The 22,730-nt window shown below is 40.4% G+C and overlaps 1 long non-coding RNA gene across 4 annotated transcripts in view; it reads right to left on the bottom strand.

The window, feature by feature from the left end:
• Positions 1 to 22,730, bottom strand: part of LOC135321523 (uncharacterized) — a 57,442-nt gene that overhangs the window by 25,279 nt on the left and 9,433 nt on the right. For 3 of the 4 annotated variants that reach the window (XR_010381362.1, XR_010381360.1, XR_010381361.1), the window contains exons 2-3: positions 9,921 to 10,106; positions 7,224 to 7,444 (exon numbers count right to left, since the gene is read on the bottom strand). This is a non-coding gene — a long non-coding RNA (uncharacterized LOC135321523). Of the gene's footprint in view, positions 1 to 7,223; positions 7,445 to 7,980; positions 8,035 to 8,953; positions 9,162 to 9,920; positions 10,107 to 22,730 lie in introns of those variants that run through there. The other variant, XR_010381359.1, reaches the window with a different exon arrangement.

Here is a 22,730-nt window from a genome sequence, read left to right as displayed (position 1 = left end):
TTAGAAAGATTTTAGATGTTGAGCTAGACTATTGATTTGGGGATTTTGCACTAGCAACCTGCAAGTACATGTTCTAATGATTCTGTCTTCTAAAAACCACACCCAGATTTAAGTAGTACTTGTGGAATGTCTTCGGAGTAAAAGGGACTGTACTTTTACAGACTTTATATTTTATAACATGAACAAACCGGACAGGGTCACAAATGGAACTGCCTCACAAGTGACAGAAGACAGGTGAGAGGCATATAGCAACAGGTCACAAAGATGGTAAGAGAAACGTTGATTCTCCAACCCCCCAAAAAATTTTTTAAAGAACCGAAAACTCTGAATTTTGAAAGTAAAACACTATCATATAAAGAAATAAAATAAATAATCCTCTTCATCAGTGTTTCAAGATCTGACTGCAGAATTTTTAGCAGGCCATACTGAATCCTAGCACAGAAAAATCAGATGGACTAGTGGTGAGTAAGTTCCAGGGAAACGGCAGCAATTCCTCCACTTGTAAGAGGACACACACTCAATTGTCGAAGGTGATTTTAAACCACATTCTGGAGAAATTCAGAAGATTCAGGCACCGATTCTAGATGGTGATGACACGGAAGGACGGGTTGGATGCATGCTTCTAACTGAGTCACCGGCATTCTTACACTGCAGGGGGAAACGGAGGCTCTCAGTTATGAGCAGAGATGTTCCTGTCATGTCTCCCAGGCCGTGCCTCGGGGACTCAGTGCCCTGCAGCAGCCTGGCCCCAGGCGAGGACCCGCAGCGTGGCCCACTCAACCAGGAGGGGCACTGTGCTTGAGAAAGCCCATCCCCGATGGGAGAAAGAGGGGCTGGTGGGATTGTGTGTACCTATAAATTATCATAGAAATACACCTGCATACATTCATTTGATACAATTAATATTAGCAGGCTATTTAACAAAATTTCAATTGTCAGTGTTAATTTTACCATTCCTTTCCTCTTGTCCCCTGCACTCTGAGACAGGCTTAGGCTCTCTCACACCTGCAGCTCTGATGCAATAGTTGTGAAGTCATTTTACTTTGCTGCAAGTGTCCTTGCTCCCCGTGTCGCTGTGACTGTCGTCTCTTAACAGAGTCAAATATCTTCCTGGATCTCTCCCTGATTTCCCTGCTCCTGCTTCTCAGATCCTGAGATAAAGAACAAGTGAAGACACATGACTAGAAAAGGCACTGTGGACTTGACCAAAGTCCTCAGTGACCCCCTAGGTGAGTGCTGCCCACCCCTTACCTTCGATTCTCAACGTTCTGCCCAGGGTGACATCCAGACAGGAAAGAGTCTTGGGCCCAATTAAAAGCTGTGAGGCTTGGGTGCAGGGAAAGGTGCAGGAGCTGGTTCTGGAGCCGGGCCCCTCCCCACCTCTGCTACTCTCTCTCCCGAGGCCCTGCCCCCAAGCCCCCAGGCTCCCTGATCTTCTGTCCTTCTCTTCTACACTACTCCAAGCCCTTTTCCCCTTCCTTTATTCCCTGATTATCCCCAGCTGTAGTGATTTTTTCATCACAGCATCTAAAAAAATTTCCTACAGCTGAAAAAGAAGTCTCCAGAGGTCAATGCCCACATGGTGGTTCCTGAAGAGAGCCCCTGGTTAGGGGGACCCTCACCAACACTCACAGGGCATCAGACATGTTGCAGGGTCGACCACACCCAACAAGAGTTTGCTGTGACCCCTATGCCCGCACAGCATCCCTGTTCACAAAACTGTAGTTGGGCCACTTATCCGTTATTAAGAAGCAAAAGTAAAAAAATTGCTCATGTTTCTTACTAAAATTATCTATGAGGTGGAAAAAGAAATTGTAATAGAAAAGAACAAATTTGACTCCATGTTAGATGTGTTCATTTGGCTTTAAACCTGTACCCTGTTTTCTAGGCTAAGACTTGTTATCTCTGCACCTTTTGTAAAAGAAAGTTGCCTTTAGCCTGAAATATCCAGGAGGGCCTATTCTGCGGGCTCTGATCTTTAAGGATGTTAGCTCTTCTACACTTATGTAGAGATGGCAAGTTGCAAAATAAAGAATAAACTTTGTTTTTTTTGAGGTTTTACAGGGGCGCCATGATTTGACCCACATGGACAGCTGCAAGAACAAAGGATTCCAAGGAAATCAATTCATACAGCAAGAAGTTTGCAACAACCAACCACACCCCCACCACTTTTTAGTATAAAAGGAGACTGAATTCTGACTTGGGGAAGAGAGTTCTCCTGGATATCAGTATGCCATCTTCTGAGTCTGCCAGCTTTTCAAATAAAGTCACTACTCCTTACTCCAAAAGCTCATCTCCTGATTTATTGGCCTGTCATGCAGCAAGCAGAACGAGTTTGGACTTGGTAAATAAATGACTGCATTAGAGGTAGTATGTCTCCACTGTTTCCTCATTTCCAGTATGTCACAACCAATCAATTTTATATGCTGTTTAACAACACGACCAAAAAACCTATTATTCGGAATTGATTCCATGGAAATAAAATTATTTCTACTCCTTCAAAACTTTGTTCTTTTCTATTTTATTTTGTTTTGCTTATTGAAAAGAAAATAAAAGTCAAATCATTTTATTTCACGTATTTTTTATAGCTACATATTGTAAATACTACAAAGATATTTAAATTGCAATAAAAATTGTTCATATATTAGTATAAAGATATATACACAATCAAAGCAGAGTAGGAAAGAAGTGGATATTTACTAAAAATCCACTGCACATCCAGTCTTTTACAAGCATATCCTGGAATATAAGCTCTATTATCCAGGGGTCCACCACCCCCATTCTCACTGCCGAGTTCCATAGTAATCAACCTCCAAGGCACCAGCATAGAACCACGCGATCACTATTTTAGGTATAAATGAGGGAATTAGCTCATTCAATTCTAAAACTGAAACCTTAAAATAAATACTGAACTTATTTACAAACAAAGAAAATTGGACACAAAAAAGTACAGTTTCTCCCCCAAGTCACAAAGATAATTACTGGTAAAGGCAATATTTGAACTCATCTGCCTGATTCTAAAAACTAAGGTGGAAATCCCCTTCGACTGTGGAGGTCCAGCAGCACAGCCTATCACCCTATCTTTGTTCAGATCTAGCATTAGACAGCCTGAGACAGCACCCCATTCCTATGGAACTCGAGGGCAAACGATAACAATAAGGATTTTATATTCAGTAGTTTCTTGGTCTCATTTATATAAAGTGTCAGCAGGTCAGCAGAAAACTCTGGGAAATATGAGTGGGTCCAGAGCTTTTTGCTGATAAGAAACAATCTATCAGGACAGAGTGACCTTCCCATGAGAGGCCTCATGGACATAAACTAAAGGCAGCTGAGCAATGAAAACTAGCAAGACCATGGAACTCAAGCAAGAAAGATCCCTGCCATCCCCCACCCAGTTGCCTTTTCACCCACATGGACAAGATGGCAGAAGACCCAGGTTCTTGTCCAAGTTACACCATCATGGATTCTTACCCATAAAAAGTTATGACTCTATGCTGTCTTAAGCCCTTTCCAACTCAAATATGATGACACCAATATCTCAGCAGAATGTCTATGTCTTCACTTTCTCTCTTCTATTAGGATACTATATCTATGGCCAAAAAGCAGAAATCCAATTAAAAACACCATGCACGAAGGCTGGTGAAAGTCTGCGTAAGAGACTTTGTTCTCACGCTCAGTGAATGAAAACTCAGAAAAAGTGTTCCTTCTCCCTCTGCAAGTGGGAGGTAGCCTGATTGTGTGTGTGTGTTTGTGCAAGCGTGTGTTTGTGTAAATCAAATACAATGCATTCTGGGATGTGTACAGATTTTTTTTATGTTACTGTCATTTCATGAGGATGAGCCAACCTTAAAAGTAACTTGAATCTAGTGTTCTGAGAGAGTCCCAGGATCTTTTCATGGAGGAGGGGAAAGGGGAAAGGAAAGGAGGAAAGAAGTAAATGAAGCAAAGGAGTAAGAATACTACTAGGGAAAGGCAAGAGTTTAATTTTGTTCCTACTTGCATCACACACAAATTAGGGACTGGCTTTCCCCCATGTCTCATCAAGCACTGAGTTGCAGAAGAAGAGGTGACAGCCCATTTCTCACTGAGATTGTGACTGTACATGGCATCTTATAGACACAAATTATTTACCCTGATCAAACACTCTAGCAGCAGGCCGTAATTCTCCTGTTTTGAGAGACAAGAAAACAGGAGTTCAAAGAGGATGTATAACTTGAGAAAAGTCAGAGGACCAGTAAACTAAAGAGGATGAATTCAAACTCAGATCTGAATGGAGAGTCTGATCTTCCCACTCCCAGGGCTGGAAAATCCTTAACAGACAGGCTTCCCAGCTCCCTGCATTGTTCCTGGCACCAAGCATTTTCCATGGCGATGGTATCCTGTTCTCACAGACACAGTGCTCTGTGCAGCCAATAACCTCCATTCGACCTTGATCATATACCTGCCTCACTCACCAGGCTTCTCCATACAGGCAGGAAAGCTGGCTTTCAAGTGCGTACAAAGCCACCCCTGGTCTTACCTGGGCTCTTCAGCGGCTTTTCCAGCATAAAGGCAGCCATGAAAGTGCTCACAGTTTGTACATGAGCCACACTACCTCTCTCCATCTGTCTCCCCACCTATACTACTTAGCTATGACCATTTTGAGAATCTTGGAAACAAATTTTTAAAAACAGAAAAGAAACTATTCTGTAACAAGTACTTAATACTTACAATTTTAAATGACAAGTTACAAAGTGAGTATTTACAAATTGAATCTGCCTTCCTAGGTGTCAGTTTTAACAGTTAAAAAATATAATAGCAAAAAATTCTCACTTACAAAATTAACAAAAACATCAACAATAATCTGGAATAAACTCAAAAACAATGCCCATGTTTTACATGGAGAAACACAGGACTGTACTGAGGGGTAAAGTAAGAAGTGTGAATGCAGAGACATCAACATATTGTATGGAGGAAAGCAGTTTTGTAAAGATGAACGTTCTCCTAAAGATAATTCAAAACTTACTAAAAAATCCCATGACAGCTCTTATCTGTTTTTTTTTAACTTGAACAAAATATTTTGGAACTCTTCAGGAATAATAAAGTGATAATACTAGACAAGAAAATTGGGGATGGAAAAAAGAATAAAAAAAGTCGCACTGTCAGATATTAAATAAATTTTTACAATATGTAAGATATAGCACTGGAGTAAGAAAGTAAGACTGACAGAAATAAACCATGAGCTCAAAAAGAGACTCTAGTGTACATAAATATTTTGTACAGGTGGGATTTCAAATCAAAGAGCAAAGTATGAATTCAATAATTGTCTTGGGACAATCAGAGAATCACCTGGAAAAAACAAATTCTATTCCAGTCATAATGACCACAAGAAAAATTACAGATAGTGATGTAAATATTAGAAAGTACTAATAACAGCAAATACAACTCTTTGCTTATAGTAATTCAACTTCTCCTCACTATAAAAAGTAGTATTATCATCTCCATCATAGAGATTAAAAAATCCTACAGAGGAGATATATACCATTATAAGAAAGTATTTCTAAGAATACTATCAAGGATAAAACCCAAAAAGAAGACATTTACTGTCTTAAGATTATTTTCGGCCACAACAAAAATAAACCTACTGAACAAAATGAAAGGCAAGAAATGACAAGAAAAAGCTCTGTGATACATGTTAATGAAGACAAGGGGTTAATGTTCATAACATACAAAGAGCTGTCACAAAGCAACAAGAAGCTCCCTCACTTAAATGTGTGCAAAGGACAAAAGGGATCATTCACCTTTTAAAAGTCAGATGGCTAATGAGTGAAAAATGCTCAATACCTCACTGGTCATCAAGTGCAAACTAAAACAATGAAAAAGCAGTTTTGCTCATCATATTGGCAAATGTTTTTAAAAAATATTCTAGGTAGTGTCCATCTTTGAGAGAACAAACTGAGCGATCTTTTTGGAGGACGACGTGTCAATGGATATGTAAACTCTGAAAAATGTGTGTACAAACAGACTGAACTCCATTTTAGGAATCGTTTCGTTTAGAAAAAAAATCAGTTCAAAAAGATGTACTCATCAGAGCATTTACACAGCACTGTTTACAATGGTGGGAAGAAAAGCTGAAGTGAAATCATATCCAGCGATAGAGAATTGGTTACATAAGTTATTCTACATCTTTTCATTCCCCGCAGGAGAAGGAATTTCTAGAGTCACTTGAAAGGAGCCTGTGACGTATGTAATTGTCACATCCAGGGACTAAATTTCCAGAAACCTTAACTAAAGGAATACTCATACAAGATCACAGGAATGTTTGTACAAGAAGGACGCCAGTCAAACACCCTTTCTGACAGTGGAAAATGGAGAAAACTTAAGTATCCACCATCAAGACAATGATGCGGTAAATGAAGGCGACCTGTGGGCACTAAGGGGCAGGCGTTTTGGCTTGGTCCAAGGCCTTGTCCACAGTACTCTCCCACCAAAGGTGTCCTTGCACAAGAGACCAAATCTACTGCACATCAGGAGACCCCTCTACTCTATCTGAAATGACCGGGTGAGTCTGGAGTGGGAGGACGTCTATGATATACACCTCAGTGTATAAACCGAGCTGCACAAAACATATAGTATGGCCTTATTTTTCAATAAAGCATATATACACACACATATACATAGATTTCTCATATACATGTATGTATGTATGTGTATATATATATGACAGGCATAAAGGTCATGAAATATATACACCACATTTTCAGCAGTTTTTACTCTCAGGAAAAAAAGGGGAAGGGATGTAGGGGCCTTTCGGTACCACCACAGTTCTCTTTTCAGTATTTCAGTTAAATATACTTGGAATTTAAAAGGTTATTTAAGTCCGAAGTAAAATGGACGTTGCCTCCACAAGACAGAATGCTATACTGGTCATTAAAAATCATGCCAGGGGAGAGAGAATACTGTAGAAAAAAGTGTAATAAGCCGAATGGAAAATGGAGGTCTCCACAAAGTAAACAGGCACAGAGTGCTCGCTCGTTTTTATGACAGACGTAATACACACTGATGAAAAGAACAGAAAATAGATGTTAAATTGTTAATTATTATCTCTGAGTAGTGGGGCCAGGATAGACCCTTTTGTCCCTTTTTTTAAGACTTATTATATTAAATACACATTATTTTTCATCTGAAAAAAGCATTTTTAGATGTCTAGTACCACACATTGAAAAAAATACACGAGTACTTACAGAAATAACTAGGAGACACGGCAGCAGCGTCACACAGTGTAGAACGGGCGATCCTGAATAACACTGCGCAGTTACATAAGGACCCACAAATTGAGAGCACCTGCTGTCACAGGGCATAGCCCCCTTCTATTTGTCAGTTGTGTCTTCAGGGCTGAGGCAGTTCTGAGCACGGCCAGTGTCAGTGCTGGTGTCTGGATGGATGCCACTGGAGGTGAGGGCACCTGCAAGCCGAGAGGAAGAACAGAAATCATCCCCTGCTTTTTCTGTCTTGTTTCTTTGTTACTTTTGAAGAGAGGTGTAAATAAGATAAACTAAATCTTCCCTACTAAAATTTCAGTAATGAAACCGTTTTTAAAGTGTTCACAACTTATATTCTGCCTATAACTGTCTTTTCAACAAAGCATCATATTTTTTAAATGTTAATTAACTCAGTTAATTAACTACCTGTTGAAACCTATTAAAGAACATGAAATGCACTATGTAAAATCACCACGCCTGCAGTGACTGGCACAGCTGTCTTGATAGCAGTGAAGTCAGCCCCCACCATCCCGTGGCCCTGAGCTCCTGATGCTGCTAAGAGAGCACGCTGCCACCTCAGATGGAGAGAAACGGTGAAAGCGTTTTCTGAAATCTACAGCACTGACAAAACATAACTGACAAATCCCAGGCTCCTTTGAGGCTGTCATTTTCTGTTTCTGGCCAACCCCCGTCAATGAGCAGAACCACCCCATTTCCGAGCCATGGGACTCACGTGGGAAGCAGTTTTGGAGAAATTTCCAGGTATAGAATGTAACAAACTATACATAGATCTCTGAAAAAAGAAAAGATGCAATACTCTGATTTTGGAAGAAACTCAAAATATTCTCCTAAGCCTTAGTAGCTGGAAAGGCTGGGCATCTCCTAAGCCACTTATTTATTTCACAGCCAGTGAGAATCTCCCAGAAACCCTGTTTCCCTGTGTCTGCTGGGAACCTCAGGCACACTGTTGCTGTCGATCTTATAAGTCACAGGGCTGAGGCGTGTGTCTCACGCCTGCAACTCTCACACAGGCTCGCCTCCTAGCCTCACTGTCTGAACTTGGCCCCATTTCCTCACCTGTTTATTTGGTATCTGTTCTTCTGTAAGCTGCCTGAAATGCTTTTTGGAATAAGTCAGAAGAATCAGTGGGTAGATAAATGGACAGATGGACAGGTGAGAGTTGGGGAGACAGAGTGACTCCAAGAAAAGGGGAACAAAGAAAATTTCCTATGCAGAACCCTCTTCTAGTCAGGGAAGAAAACCACCACGGAGAAGTGTGAAGAGGCAGGTGGCTTAGGACTGTTTCCTGGATTCCATGAAAAGTCACACCAAGAGATGAGAGGGTAGAACTATAAATAATAAAAGAAAAAAGCATGCATGCTTGAAAAATATATCTACAATATGTACTTTCTAAAGAATAGATTCAAATCAGCACGGCCCAATAACAAAATCCTTGGGTATTTACAGAAGTGAGAATCCCATCTCCAAACCACAAGGCATCCCTTCGGAGCACTAAGAGTCTACACGGGACGGTCACAAAGTTGTCACCGCAAAAGCGATGCTATCCTGCCCTTACGAGGAATGAGCAGCTGTGCTCGGGCTGCCCACGCGTGCCATTTACACCCCACAGCACCTCTAAGGGGGAGGGACGCCTAGCGAGCCCCATCTCTGCAGGACAGAAAACAAGTCCGGGAGAGGCTAAGCCGACCTACCAGTTCTCCATCTCACAGGACTGGTCACTCCAGAGCAGGACTCGAACTCGGAACCACGTTTGTAACCGCAGTACTACCGTGATTTGTGTGCTTTTTGTGTGTATAATACATTTGTTTCCGGCATGAAAGGATATTTAACAAATGTTCGGTTGTCTTGTCTATCTCATTAGCTCACAATCTTTATATTTTTGAATTGTACTCTTTTCCCCTGGAGAAAGGAACGGAAAGAGCGAGGGTCAGAATGAGATGGGGCTCCATTCTTTATCTGTTAACACATCTCATCCAGTCCCCAACCAGGGAGAAGGAGCAAATGTTCTCTTCATCTTTAAAGAGAGAGCTCCACTGATGGTGACTTACTCAACTCCAAAACCAAGTCTGGGGGAAGGGCACAGACAGCAACCAGAGAAGTATCACCCGTAGGAAGGAGAAAAGAGATCAGGGGAGGGCTCAGGGGGTCAGCCTGATTTAATTTCAATGGATAATATAATACCACAGACTAAAAATACTAGCATGCAGTGAATTTGCTATTTCTTGACATCTAGCAAGTTTTCATAGCCCGCATGAAACATTATCGTGAACTAGTGAAAGGAAGAGTCCACACTCAGGGAAAATCAATGCCACAGGCAGGCTGAAACCCAGGTTGGAGGAAAGGAAGAGAAAAGGCATAGTTAAGAAGAGGGGGAAGTCTGGGAAAAAGACATCATCACAAGGACTCTCCAGCATCATCCAGCAATCATATAATCATTCATTCAAGAGAGAGTTACTTAGGTCCTATTTTGTGCAAGATTTTACACAGGGCAAAGCAAGAGTGCAGCGTCCATGGTGGCAGCAATTGGCGGGGCTATAATACAATTCTGATCCTAGTACCTTGCACAATTGTACTCAGTATAAAGGCAAAAAAATAAGGTAAAATAATACTATGTAAACTCTACGCATTGTTGAAAAAAATTAAAGAAGACCTAAATACCTGGACAGACACACCACGCACATTCCTGGATCAGATGACAGCGCTCTTGGGATGGCAGTGCTCCCCAGAGCGATCTGTATACTCAACGTGGTCTCGATCACAATCCCAGCGGGCTCCTCTGCAGTAACTGACTAGCTGCTGCTACTATTCATATGGGAATTCGAGGGACTCAGTAACCAAAACGTACTTGAAAAAGAAGAAAAACATGAGAGGACTTGTAATTCTCAATTTCAAACCTTACAACTGTATCTCCAGGTGAGATTAGAGGCCATTTTTAAGTTATTACTGGGTTTATCCTTATTTTCAAAATTCTGTACAATGAATATACCTGTTAGAATAAGAAAAATAAAAAGTAAGGTATCTTGTAAAACATGCACAGTGATTCATTCATTAGGAAAAAAATTATTTTAACTATAAAGAGGTAAACAAATATCTAGTGAAAAAGGACTACTTAAAAACAAGTGTGCATTTACAATTTTCATAAATTGAAAACTGAAAAGCACAAAAACATCAAGTTTCTAGGGAGACTAGTGAAACATATTAATAGTTATTTTCAAAAATTCTAATTGAACAATGAAAACTCAAGAAAAGGAAAATTGTGATTGACACCCAAGTGCAAACACATGGAGAGCAAAGGCCTAGAAATCACAGTTCCTTTAAATCTGCTTCTAACACAATAGGAGAGGAAATTCCTCACTTAGGGGACAGTGGAATCCCATACATAAGACAGGATACACAGTACAAACTGCAGTAGTATCGGGAGTGAATTTCTTAGAATTCTAATGTTACAACATTGCTGAAAAACTATAAAAACACTGACAGACAGATTAAAACACACAGTCATATATATTATATTGAAACATATGAAGTCTGCTCCCATGTTGCATAGAAATACAAACATATTTGTTCATTTATAGGCACTGATTACTTTATCCCAGATAGAATATTTCAACTAAAACAAAAAATCAATAATACACTCCTCTTGACAAATCTACTTGATAAGTTACTCTGCTATGTAACCATAATGTGTTTAAGATAGATCTAAAATTAGTGAAAAATCTTTGTATGGTTTCTTGAATTGTTCTCAAAATTCCAAGCTTAATTTTCAAATAGATCTGAGCAGTATTTCTATATTATCTTTTCCCTTGTGAAATGAACAACACAGTCTGTTGTCAAAATTCTGTCCTTACAATGATTCACGAGCACCGTTTCCTAACAAAACTGCTGAACAGCAAGGCACTATCCAGACACTGTGACCAAATAAATGAAACACAAGGAAGACAGTGACCCTAACCTGGAGGGCTTATAATCTGTGTCAACAGCGGGTTTTTATTTGATTGGTTTGATTGGGTAGCAAAATAAAATCAATCAAGTACTTTCTGCTTTTTGCATTCTGTAAGTCATGACTGTTTTTAGTTTCATGAGAAGGAAAGACTTAAGCATGACTTGATTAGGTCAACTAGCAACAATCATCACTGGAGAGTGAGTAATAAAGAAGTTAACTGATAGAAATGCTTCTGCCTACATGAGACCTAAAATAAATCTACACTGATATCCGAAAGGAAAATGAGGAGATGAGGTCCCCAATGAGAAAACAAACAAGGAATCAAAAAAGGAAAGACGTTTTCATTAACGATTCCAGGCAGTAGTGGAGCATGGTGGTGAGGATCACAGATGTTTGGGACGAACATGAGTGCCTGAACTCCCACAGCACTGGGTAGCTGTGAAACTGATATTTCAGAGAAATTTTCTGCATCTCAGTCTTCTATCCATACACTGGGGACAACAACCGCACCCATCTCCTAGAACGGTCCTACGAATTAAGTTATTTTATATATAAAATTTTAAATAAAATACCTCAGATTTTAAATAATACCCCAAAAGCACAAGGAACAAAGAAAACAGAGATAAATTGGAGTTCATCAAAATTTAAAACTTTGCTTCAAAGGGCACCATCCAGAAAGTGAAAAAACAACACACAGAAGAAATTTTTTTCAAATCATTTATCTGATAAGGAATTTGTATCTATAAAAAAAACAAGTACCTCCTACAAATCAACAATAAAAAGGCAACTCAATTAAAAGGTGAATAAAGGATCTGAAATGGTATTTTTCAAGGAAAATATACAAATGGCCAATAAGCACAATGAAACGATGTTCAATATCATTAGCTGTAAGGGAAATCAAGTCAAACCCACTAGGAGAAACCGCTTCACACTCACAACAATAGGTTATAATAAAAAAAAGGGTAACAAGCACTAATAAGGACACAGAGGAAGCGGAGCGCGCAGCCCTTGCTGGTGAGGACATAACACAGCGTGGCCACTTTGGAAAACAGCCTGGCAGGTCCTCAGAGAGTTGAACATTTGGTTTCTGAATGACCCAGCAACTCTGCTGTCTGGGCACAAACGTAAGAGAACTGAAAACAAATGTCCACATAAAAACTCCTACAGGAATATTCATGGCGACACTACTCATCACAGCCAAAAAGCAGAAACAACCCAATTGCCAATCACCTGATGAATGGGTAAACAGTGGGGCCCAGCCATACAGTGGAATATTAGTCAACAATAGCAAAGCATAGAGTACTGACCCAGGCCACAACGTGGACAAACTTTGATAACGTTACTCAGTGTGAAATAAGTCAGTCACAATAGACGGTTCCACTTACATGAAGTGACTCGATTTAAATGAAATGTCCAGCACAGGCAAATCCACAGAGAGAGAAGAGTGGCTCCTTGGGGCTGGGGGAGGATGGGGAAGATGGGAATGACTGCTTATGCATACGGGGCTTCCTGTTGGGGGAATGAAAATATTCTAAGATTAAATGGGATGCACAATTCTGGGCATAGAGTAAAAACGACTGTATATTTAAATGGGTGAGTTGTATTAAAACTGGTAAGAAAAAAAGCACCTCGGGCCAGTACCTTCCCTAGTAAATGCAAATTGCTAACTTTTATTAGAGGAAGAAGAAACTGCCCTCAGCATGAAAGTAGGAGATCAGCAAATGTGAGTTAACCAAAATTGGACAAGAGCATTTCACTTGAAACAGTTGCTGAGTGTACACGAAATATTCAGAATTAGGAAAATCAGTTTCACATCAGGAAGAAGCATTCTGCTTCAAATGCAGATCAAGGATTCGGCAAGCCCAGCTGCTACAAATGACCAGAGAAGAAACCTGGTTCTTAAAACAAGCACCAGAGCCAACAAGGAAATGGTGGTGAGGAAAGCAGGCGGCCGAAAATCTGGAACAGTTTGCTAAAAATAATTTCTCCACTGAAAATTTAAAAATAAAATGAAAGTTATGTAATGCTCTGTTGACCTCACGTGAATGGGCTTCCTTCGGTGCTCGACTGTTCTGTAACCCCGATTGAGAGACTCAGGAGAATCAGCATGTCTCCTGGGAGTCCCCAAAGGACTGCCCACCAGCACGCTGACCACCATCACATCTGCCAGGGTTGAATTGCAGAGAAGAGAACAACTTCTGAAAGGCACAGGAAATGTTGACAAGGGAAGAAAAGGCTGCAGTCAGTCCTGGGACAGAGGCCCTCTGAGCAGAGGCCAGAAGGCTGCAGGTGAACTGCAGTGGCCGTGGGACAGGAAGCGACCATGGGGGAGCATATCTCAATTCTCTCCTCTGTCTCCATCGGGTAGGAGAGGTAAACCTGCATCCTTCTCACCTGGAACTGTGGGTTGGCTGGCAGAAGTCTTACCGACATGGAATGATTATTCAAGTCTCTGTGGAAAAAGTCAATAAATCGAGAGGGAGTAGGGAGCCAACTCCACGAGCCTCTCAATTGCACCCTTATTTATTGTGTATAATCAAAGGAAAAATTCATTAACAGTTGTGTGATAGTAATAGGAACTTCGGGAAAGACAGTATGAAGCAGAGATTGTAGAATACACAATGAGTACAAAGGATTAGTGTATCTTTAGGGAAGTAATGGGGTGAGGGGAACAAGATACATTTTTAGACATGTGAATTACAAAGCAGACCACCAGACCAGCCAGGTCCTTGTTCTGTGGATCATAGACTATCTAACAGCACACAAGCTCAGCGTTTATACCTGAGGGCCTCGGTCCTTGCTTTGCAACCAGCAGAGTGCTATCTAAAACCTCAACTATGCAAGCAAAGCATTGTCTCTGCTTTTTAATGCAAGGAGACTGGAGTGAGTATGTACAGGCACTTGCTTGTAAAGCAGTTTTTAAGCATATATTTTTCTTCTTAAAGTTCACAGGCGGCTGGAGTGTGTTACAATTTGTTAAACCAATCATGGTCTCCCACATGGAACCATTATGGAGGACACCCTAGGATGACAAATCCTGCCTCTGGGTCTTTTCCTGCCATCTTCAGCCACTCTAGCAGGGTCTAGGTACATCCGTGAATAACGATCCTACAGAACTACCCACACTCTTAACTCCTGGTGCTTGAAACTTAATTTTAGCTCTACACAACTTACCGTAGAAAAGTTTCAGAAATAAAAGGTATAATATTCCTTTTATATCTCATCATATTACTGATTTTTCTGATTGCTCTAAGTTGCTTCTACTTGGTAAAGCACATAATTCTGCAGGTGAATTCAGTAATTTCCATTGGGCATATCTAGCCATTTTGGGCTCTCTAACTTCTATTGGTCAAATACCGATACACTTAATTGATTTCTTTGTTTATCAATTTCAGCCGGGAGGAGAGGGAGTGTCACTCTTTTCCTCAGCCCACCCTCAACCCTTTTCTCATCAACTCAGGCCTCCTGAAAACAAAACAAAGGATTTGTTTCCCTTCTACTCTTTCCACAAAACCAACAGGAAACATCAGCCTGGAGAAAGAATTCAACACAAATGTTAAAACAAAAATCTATAAACCTGGAGCAACTCCATCTCCGAATCATGATACACAATGACATGAGAGTAAGTGTGTCAGGCACAAAGCATGCGTGAGCCTGACCACCTGATTTCTATTCTTCAAAGGAAGGAAGGTTTTCATATTTTTTATTATCATTCTTTGTCATTGTTTCTGAATATGCCAAAAAATAGTTTATGAAAGAATTATGCACTTCAATAACAGGTTACTATTGTATCAATTTTAGAAGGCATTCAGAGGGGATAGGAAAAGCCACCTCTGTAAAAAATGCAAAATTTCTTCCCCTGTTAAGAACACGTATACAAAATGCAACAGAGAATTCAAATTCTTGTGGAGAGGAGCAAAAGCCACAGAACCAAAGCAAAGTCAACAGAATGAGTTAATTCAGAATTCACTGGACAAACATGCTCAATGTATTCAAATAATTTTAAAGGCACACTGCAAACCATTCACTTAATGATCTGCAGGCTAGAGGAAGCATTTCCTGCTTTAACAGACAACAGAAATCAATAGGGTGCCCCAACAAACAAGGACCAAAGAACAATCAGGTTTTTAACAGCTCTGATAAATCAGCATGTTCTAAAGATCAAAATCCAGAAATTTTAAACATTCATTCACACCACAATGAAACAAGCACTTAAAAAAAAAAAAAAAACAAAGAAACTAAGCACATAGATCATGTACATAGATCGATGAGGACTTCATGTACCGCTGGAAGAACAGACTATAGCCTTTTACTTGAAAAATAAAACTACATTTAATGATAACTGCTAAAACACATTTCATCATTCATGTTGCCTTGAAAAATCTGAGGCACTTGTATCTGATCAGAAAAGCAATTCTGGGTAATAGTAGGTTACAATTCAGTGCCAGTTTGCTTTAGAAGAAAAGAGAAAAAAAAGCTACTCTTTCTCATATCCTGCACAAAGTGTGAAGTGCCTCCCGGCCTCTTTCTCCTCCCGTTTTCTGAGCTCATGCTCCCCAACCCTTCTGAAACAAGTATGACAACCTCTTATTCCCACCAATATGCAAAATGACAAAAGAATATCAATTTATTTGTGTAAATATATGCCTATACCTTGAACTGTAGGAGAAAGGTATCAGAAGTCCATATGGAACTTATTTCTAGATTCCTGAAATCACACACACAAACGTTCACACAGACACAGACACATACCCCCTGGATTACTGGGCACTTCACAAGTTTAGGAATTCCAACTTCTAGAAGATAACTTTGTAGTTAGTTTAAAATACAAATCTGTCAGCTTATGAAAGCCTTGATCATCTGCTAAACCATCCAAATATCAAAGAGATCCAATTAGCTTTCTCTGTAGAATGTAATTTCACTTGATGGCAAAACAGACTGTACTGGATCAAAGATTCGTGTTTATCACTACCTATGATCGTTTTTAAGCACATTAACAGATTCAGAAATGTATGTCTCAACAACATTTATTCTTATTGAAAAAGCATACGTGTTCAACTCTCTATACAGAGACTAGGTCCCATGATGGTGTTTAAGAGCTATTTTGTGTATTGAAATATTTATTTTCAAGTGCAGACAAGGAGGGTGTGTATTACTCAGTTGTAGAGCACCTGCTTAGCATGAACAATGTCCTGGATTCAGTCCCCAGTACCTCCAAAAAAATAAATAAAAATAAGTGCATATTTAAAAATAAGAATAAAGTTATAAAAAAAAAAGCAGACTAAAAAGCACTGCAATTTATGTGCTACAATTATACTAAAAAAACAAGTGTTTCTTTCAAATATTGACTATATGCCAATCACAGAGACAATCACAAATCACACCTGAACCATTACGTGTGATTCTCAACAACCCTAAGTAGACACGGATGAGAAACCCGGCACTGAGGATGAGGAGACGGAGCTCGGAAGATCCGGGGACTCTGACCGTCCTGCTCCCCGTGCCACCACGTCAACCCAGGGCAAGCACTGACAGACCTGCTCTGAGGGGACACCCAGCTGCATGGAACCTTGGGGCATTGGGGAGTCCCAGAAAACACTAAAAATTGTTCAGTGAAAAACCAGCTCAAATATATTACACTTTGCCACATCCTTTAAAAAGGGAAAATGACTGAGACCTATTTGATGCCTCCGTGTCCTTTCTGCCATCATCAATTATTTGCCCTCTCAGGGTGACCAGTGATGAACTGGACCCCATATGAAATGCGCTCAGATGGAAGAGCTTTTAAAGTTATTTTACGAAGTTTGTAAGACCCTGTCTATGCCTCACACAGGTGGTCATCCATCACTTCTCACCGGTTTGGACGTACCACCTGAAATCACTCCTTTCTGCTTTTTAAAATCCCTTCATCTAATCCAGGCTTTTCAACAGCAAAGAAGCACCTCAACCACAGACACTGGACAGCTTTTCACCAAACGGACTCGAACAGCCCATCGGACTACCTGGAAACCCTTTTCTTCTATTAAAACCACTTCCAGGTACTTCATCATTTTCTGATTGGTGGACTTGGCCTCTGACTGGCCTACTCAGAGAGCTCCCAGCCTCACATGCGGGGGTGGGAGAGGACCCTGCTGTTGGGGGAAATCAGTGAGGAAGGCGGACATATTCCCGCCAGGTCTGCACGGGTAGAAGTGCCACAACGTGCTCAGAAATTATACCGTCATCACCCCTGGGCTCCCATGGACTTGTTTCACATTAACCAAACTCATGACACACTGATGAAAGAAAACCAGAAACTTAACTTATTAATGTAACAGAAGACGTGAAACTATGAACCAGACTGAAATATCAGAATTCAACCATGAGTACATTTTCTCAATGGCCTAATCATGGGGAGGCAGTCACATGGCAAGCATGGACAGAAACAGAGCAGGAAGGGTTTCTAGATTAACTCAATGGACTAAATTTCTGTTATAAGAACTGATCTACTGCCTGGAAAACAAATAACGCCAATCATGATGCACTCTCTGTGGACAGTGGCCAAGACATGACTATGAGCATCTGTGTAACTCTCCTTTCCCTGTCCTTTCTGGGCTAACATATGCACAGAGGTACAAAGATTCAGGGATGCAGATAACGCTAAACACCCAAAGCCCATCTCTGGGAGCCTCAAACCAGTCAGCCAGGGTTTAAATACCAGCTCTGCCACTTACTAGTTCTGTGATTTTGGCCAACTTACCCTCTGTGTGCCTCAATTTCCACACTGTAAAAGTGGGATAACAATCAAAACTTCCTTACTCGCTTGTTGAGAAGATTGAAGGATTCATTTCTGTAAAACTCTCAGAAAAGAATGTAGCACATTTTGGGTGTTCAACAAATGTCAACTTAATATCAAAGTGATTTACAAGTCTCCCTTCTAATCATCTTATGTGTTTCCTGGCTAGTCTAAGTCCCAAAGAAAATCCTTATTTCTCCTTTTATAAACTCTTGGGGAGGACCCTTCTCTTCCATCCCACCACCTGTTTAAACCGAGGGAGGGAATGCCTCCTAACCACTCCTCTGGGCCATGGAGAGTGCTTCTCCATTCACACCCCTGGCCCCTGGCCCACAGCTAGCCCTCGTCACACTAACAGAGTGAGGTGTGAGTCCGGGGAGACAAGCAGGGCATTTGAAACCCTTCCTTTCCCTCCAGTGTTGATCACCATCGGGAAGCACTTGGGATGCTCGGCTCCATGGCAGGACAGCCTTGTGCATGAACGGGCAGGTCCTCTCAAGGGAAGGCTCGCTGTGTCACAGAGCTACATGGGACAGGGTGAGTCTCTAATTCTGGGACACAGTATCATGACACGCATTTTCTCACAGCCCTGAAGTTCATGGAGAACGTGGCTTCATCAGTAACAAAGAAGACATTTATTGCCTGCCTAATCTTTTGTGTCATCTCTCAGTTGGCTGCTGGAGACAACATGTGTATAAGTATTGGATCCCTTTAAGCCCCAAAATATATGAAGTAACAAAGAATTCTGTGGCTTAACATTGGTTCAGGGCGACTGTGTAACAGTTCTGACTCTGCTGATGCTTAATTATGGGTATAGGAACTAAGGAACCTCCTCAAATATCTTTCATCATAAAACCAGCTTTTCTTATTTTCCTGTTTCTTAGTAATTGCCAAAGACTCTCAAATGATGGCTTCACACAAAAAAGCAGCTAAAGTTTATGAGCCCTCTTGACATACCGACTGTGGTAAACACTTTACATAATTTCTAATTCTCACAATTCTACAAAGCAGATATGAATGTCCCCATCTCACAGACGAGGGAAAAACTCAGAGCAAACTGACTCAGGCTCACGTGGCTCAGTGGCAGCACGTGCACGCAAAGCCAAGTCAAAAATCTACACCCCTTCGTATATGTACCAAATCTCCTACCACCAATTAACACACAGCAGCGGGGTCAATACTCAGGGAACCCAGTACACTTTTCAGCTTTAAAGTGCTCCAGAGGCCGCTTCTAGCTGTTTTATAAAATCCCGGCTCACTGACTTCTAACACTGGAAGAAAAGACCGATTTTGCCATTGTTTGCACAGCAAGTCTGAAATGTTCACAGCGAGATGACAGAATAAGTCTAAGACATAAGCAGAATAATTTTTCCAGGTAGACAGACATAATGGACATTGTGCTATTCTGAAGCACTAAGCAACGGAATCAAAACAAAATAACATTTGTTAAGCCTTCTTTTGCAAAAGGAATATTAAGACTGTTAGAAGGTGCAACAGCGCCACCTATGGCTAAAATGACCTTCCAGGATGCCGGGAAAGATGCAACACAAAAATTGCCTGTAGGATCAGAAAAGAGAATCAGATAACTAAAAGCTTATGTAGCACATACTGCACTTTGCTTCGGGGGAAAGGAAGGGTATTCAGTATTTAATCTGATATTGCTAATACTCCTGAATATAAACAAAAGACATAGGTTCATGGAAACTCATCTTAGAAGAGGAAAGAATCCAGTCCAGCCACTTCATTTTACAGGAGGGGAAACTGAGACATGGGTTCTGTCCTGCAATCGGCAGCAAAGCTCTCCCAGGCCTCATGTCTTGCACTGTAGCATAAACCAACAGATCTGTACTAGGCCTATATTCATAAAAGTCACGTTTGTATTTTTCCAACAGTAGGTTATCTAAGTATCTTGCAAAATAATTCTCAAAAAGCCAGGATATCATACAAGTTTGATGAAATACAAAAACATTTATTTACATAATAAAACAGCATGAGCTTTATTCTATTAAAAAAGTGACTTGTTAAATCAATGTTTTGATATTTTAAACCTGTTAAGAGTGCAGAAAAAAAAATCAAAATTTTGCTTAATCACAAAAGAGAGAAGCTTATTCCCTGAAAATGATCAATGTGGATTTTACTAAACTTAATGAATCTGGTCAGAATCCCACGAATTTAAATGTCTGTGTGGATGGTTACACGGCAACATGAATTCTGAGTTGTAACAATACATATTCTGTGTAAATAATATTCAAGGTCGTCTGATTAAGGCAATTTAACTAGTCCCTGTCTCACTAGTATGATACAGATTTCATTAAAACTTCATACTACACTAAAAAAAAAAAAATGAATCCTTGTTACTTTAAACCATATTCAAATATATCATATATATAAGTATTATAAATATTGAATATGCATCAGAAATAAGCGACACTCTTTAGTATTCAGAGTTGATCCTTCTAAAATATCTGTCATTCTGACAGCACATTTTTATTAAGCACCTCTTGGGTTCTTTGTATACAAGGCGTCTAACTCTCACAGTCAGACAAGTTAAACGATATTACTCAAATTTCACAAATGAGGAAATGTACTTAAGCCATGAAAACAACTTACATATTCACCATCAGGAAAGAAAAGAGTAAAGATTTTACTTACAATATTCACTGACAATTTTTTCTTCCATATTAAGACTACATAAAACCAATTCAGTCTTTGTAAGTATTTCTGTCAATAAGGGCCACTAGAGAAAAACAAATAACATCATTAACAGTGGTTGGACTTTCAAAGCCCACTTCTCTTTGGCACTATAATTGTTTTTAATGTTTTGTTTTTTGTGCTAACAGACCACTAAAATAAAAAAATTAAGTTTTTAAGTAATTACCTGAGAATTAAACATTTGTGAAAATGTACAAATTTAATTTATGCCACTCTGTCTCACATTCTCACTGGTGTCTCTCCTTTGAAGGCCTCATAAGGCTGAGATCACTTAAATCGGCCATTTATCGAGTCACAGGCGTTCGGGTAACCACTCAACGGGAGGCTGATTAGAGGAGCAATTAAGAATGCATCCTGTGCAGCCTGGGTTCCAGCACCGAGCTAGCCACCGCCAGCTGCGTGTGATTTGGGACAAGCTGCTCCATCTATCAATCCCTCAGCTGCAAAAAAGGAGACACTGATACCTACCGTCAAACACCTGCTATGAAGTAAAATATGAGGAAAGCATTTTAGCCTTAGGTATGTGTCCACTCAGAGCGAGTTTGGTCATTATGATGATGAGGATGTCTGTTAATAAATTGAGCTAGACCAAAAAGGAGAAATCACCTTAAAGGAGAAACATTTTAAGCCAATGAGCATTTCCTTTTGGATGGATTGCAGAATATTCTATTAATTTTTTTAAAAAACAAAGTTTTGTCCATTAATAATAGATTTACAGGTTCATGGACAAGTCTCCAGAAAAAGAATTAGAGGCCTCTAACCTCTGAATACTAAGAAAGTAAATTAAAAAAAAAATCATTTGGGAGATTATACCTCATTTGGGAGAGTATGTGCTTAGCATGCATGAGGCCCTCAGTTCAGTCCCCATAAACTCCATTTAAAAACTTTCTTTTTTAAGAAATGGAGAATTAAAGCAAAAAGATGGAGGAATACAGAATTTTTTAGAGACTCATCTCAGATTTAAGATGGGGAGAAAACATCCATTTCTCAGAGGAAATCTTGAGAACTATGTAAACAGGATCTGAGATGTCTAGTCTTCTAACATTATTCATGAATTCATATTACCAAGTCTTAAAACTACCTGATAACCCACAGAGGTGTTACTGATTGTAACACCTGCCAACACGGATCGAGCTCCCGCTAGGACTGCTCTGTTCTGACATCTCTGCTCCTGAGGCCTGACCAGGCTGAGAGCACTAAATTCGGTCATTCATGAGCATCTCGTATAAGTCCTCCATGTGTGCTCCTAACTCTCCCCTCACCAGCCCCTCTGAGGGAAGCACTGTTATCATCATCCCCACCCGCAGATAAGGCCACTGAGGCACAGAGACTAAACCCGTTCCAGGTCACATTGGCATTAAAGGACGTCTGTATTTCTGCTGTTTTGCTTTTGACAAAGGAATCTGACATATCAATTCAAGGGAGACTGTTAAATAGTCAAGTCTGTCAGGTCTTCACCTCAAAGAGCAGATACTATAAATTCCTGATGTAGGATGAGGCTGCCGCCACAAACTGACTCAGCTTGAAATTAATATCCAAGATGAAGTAGTGGATTCACGTAAATATTCACGACTGTCAACTCCGCTCTCGGGTCTGGGCACTTCACTGCCTGAACGGGGGTGAAATCCCCACCCGTGTCAGGGAGGGAAGCGCAGCTCTTCCGGGACTTACCCAGGATTCACGGGCTGTTTCCCCCCACAGGCTGTCCTCAATGATTTAAAAGCTCTCAAGATTTTTACACCATGCCAAACTAAAAGACATTTCTGCAGATGGAGCACTTTCTCAGGCTTAAACCTTTTTTGCCTACACTCAGCAAGGGTCAAAAAAAAAAAAAAAGAAACATGACTCTACAAAGTCTCTGACCCTCACCACTCACGGGAGTAGAACGGCCACAGCAGCAGATGAGTCTTCTCATTGCACGATGAGAACAAAATAAAGCCGCCCCAACAACAGGCACTCCCAGAGACAGAGCTCAGCAGTCTTCTGCATACTCACAGTTGTGCAGCCCTCACCACCATCTATTTCCTGAACACTTCAT

Source organism: Camelus dromedarius, chromosome 6 (assembly GCF_036321535.1).
Source record: "Camelus dromedarius isolate mCamDro1 chromosome 6, mCamDro1.pat, whole genome shotgun sequence".
Classification (NCBI taxonomy): domain Eukaryota; kingdom Metazoa; phylum Chordata; class Mammalia; order Artiodactyla; family Camelidae; genus Camelus; species Camelus dromedarius.
The sequence above is the reverse complement of the archived record's forward strand: the minus strand, read 5'-3'. Positions and strand labels throughout refer to the sequence as shown.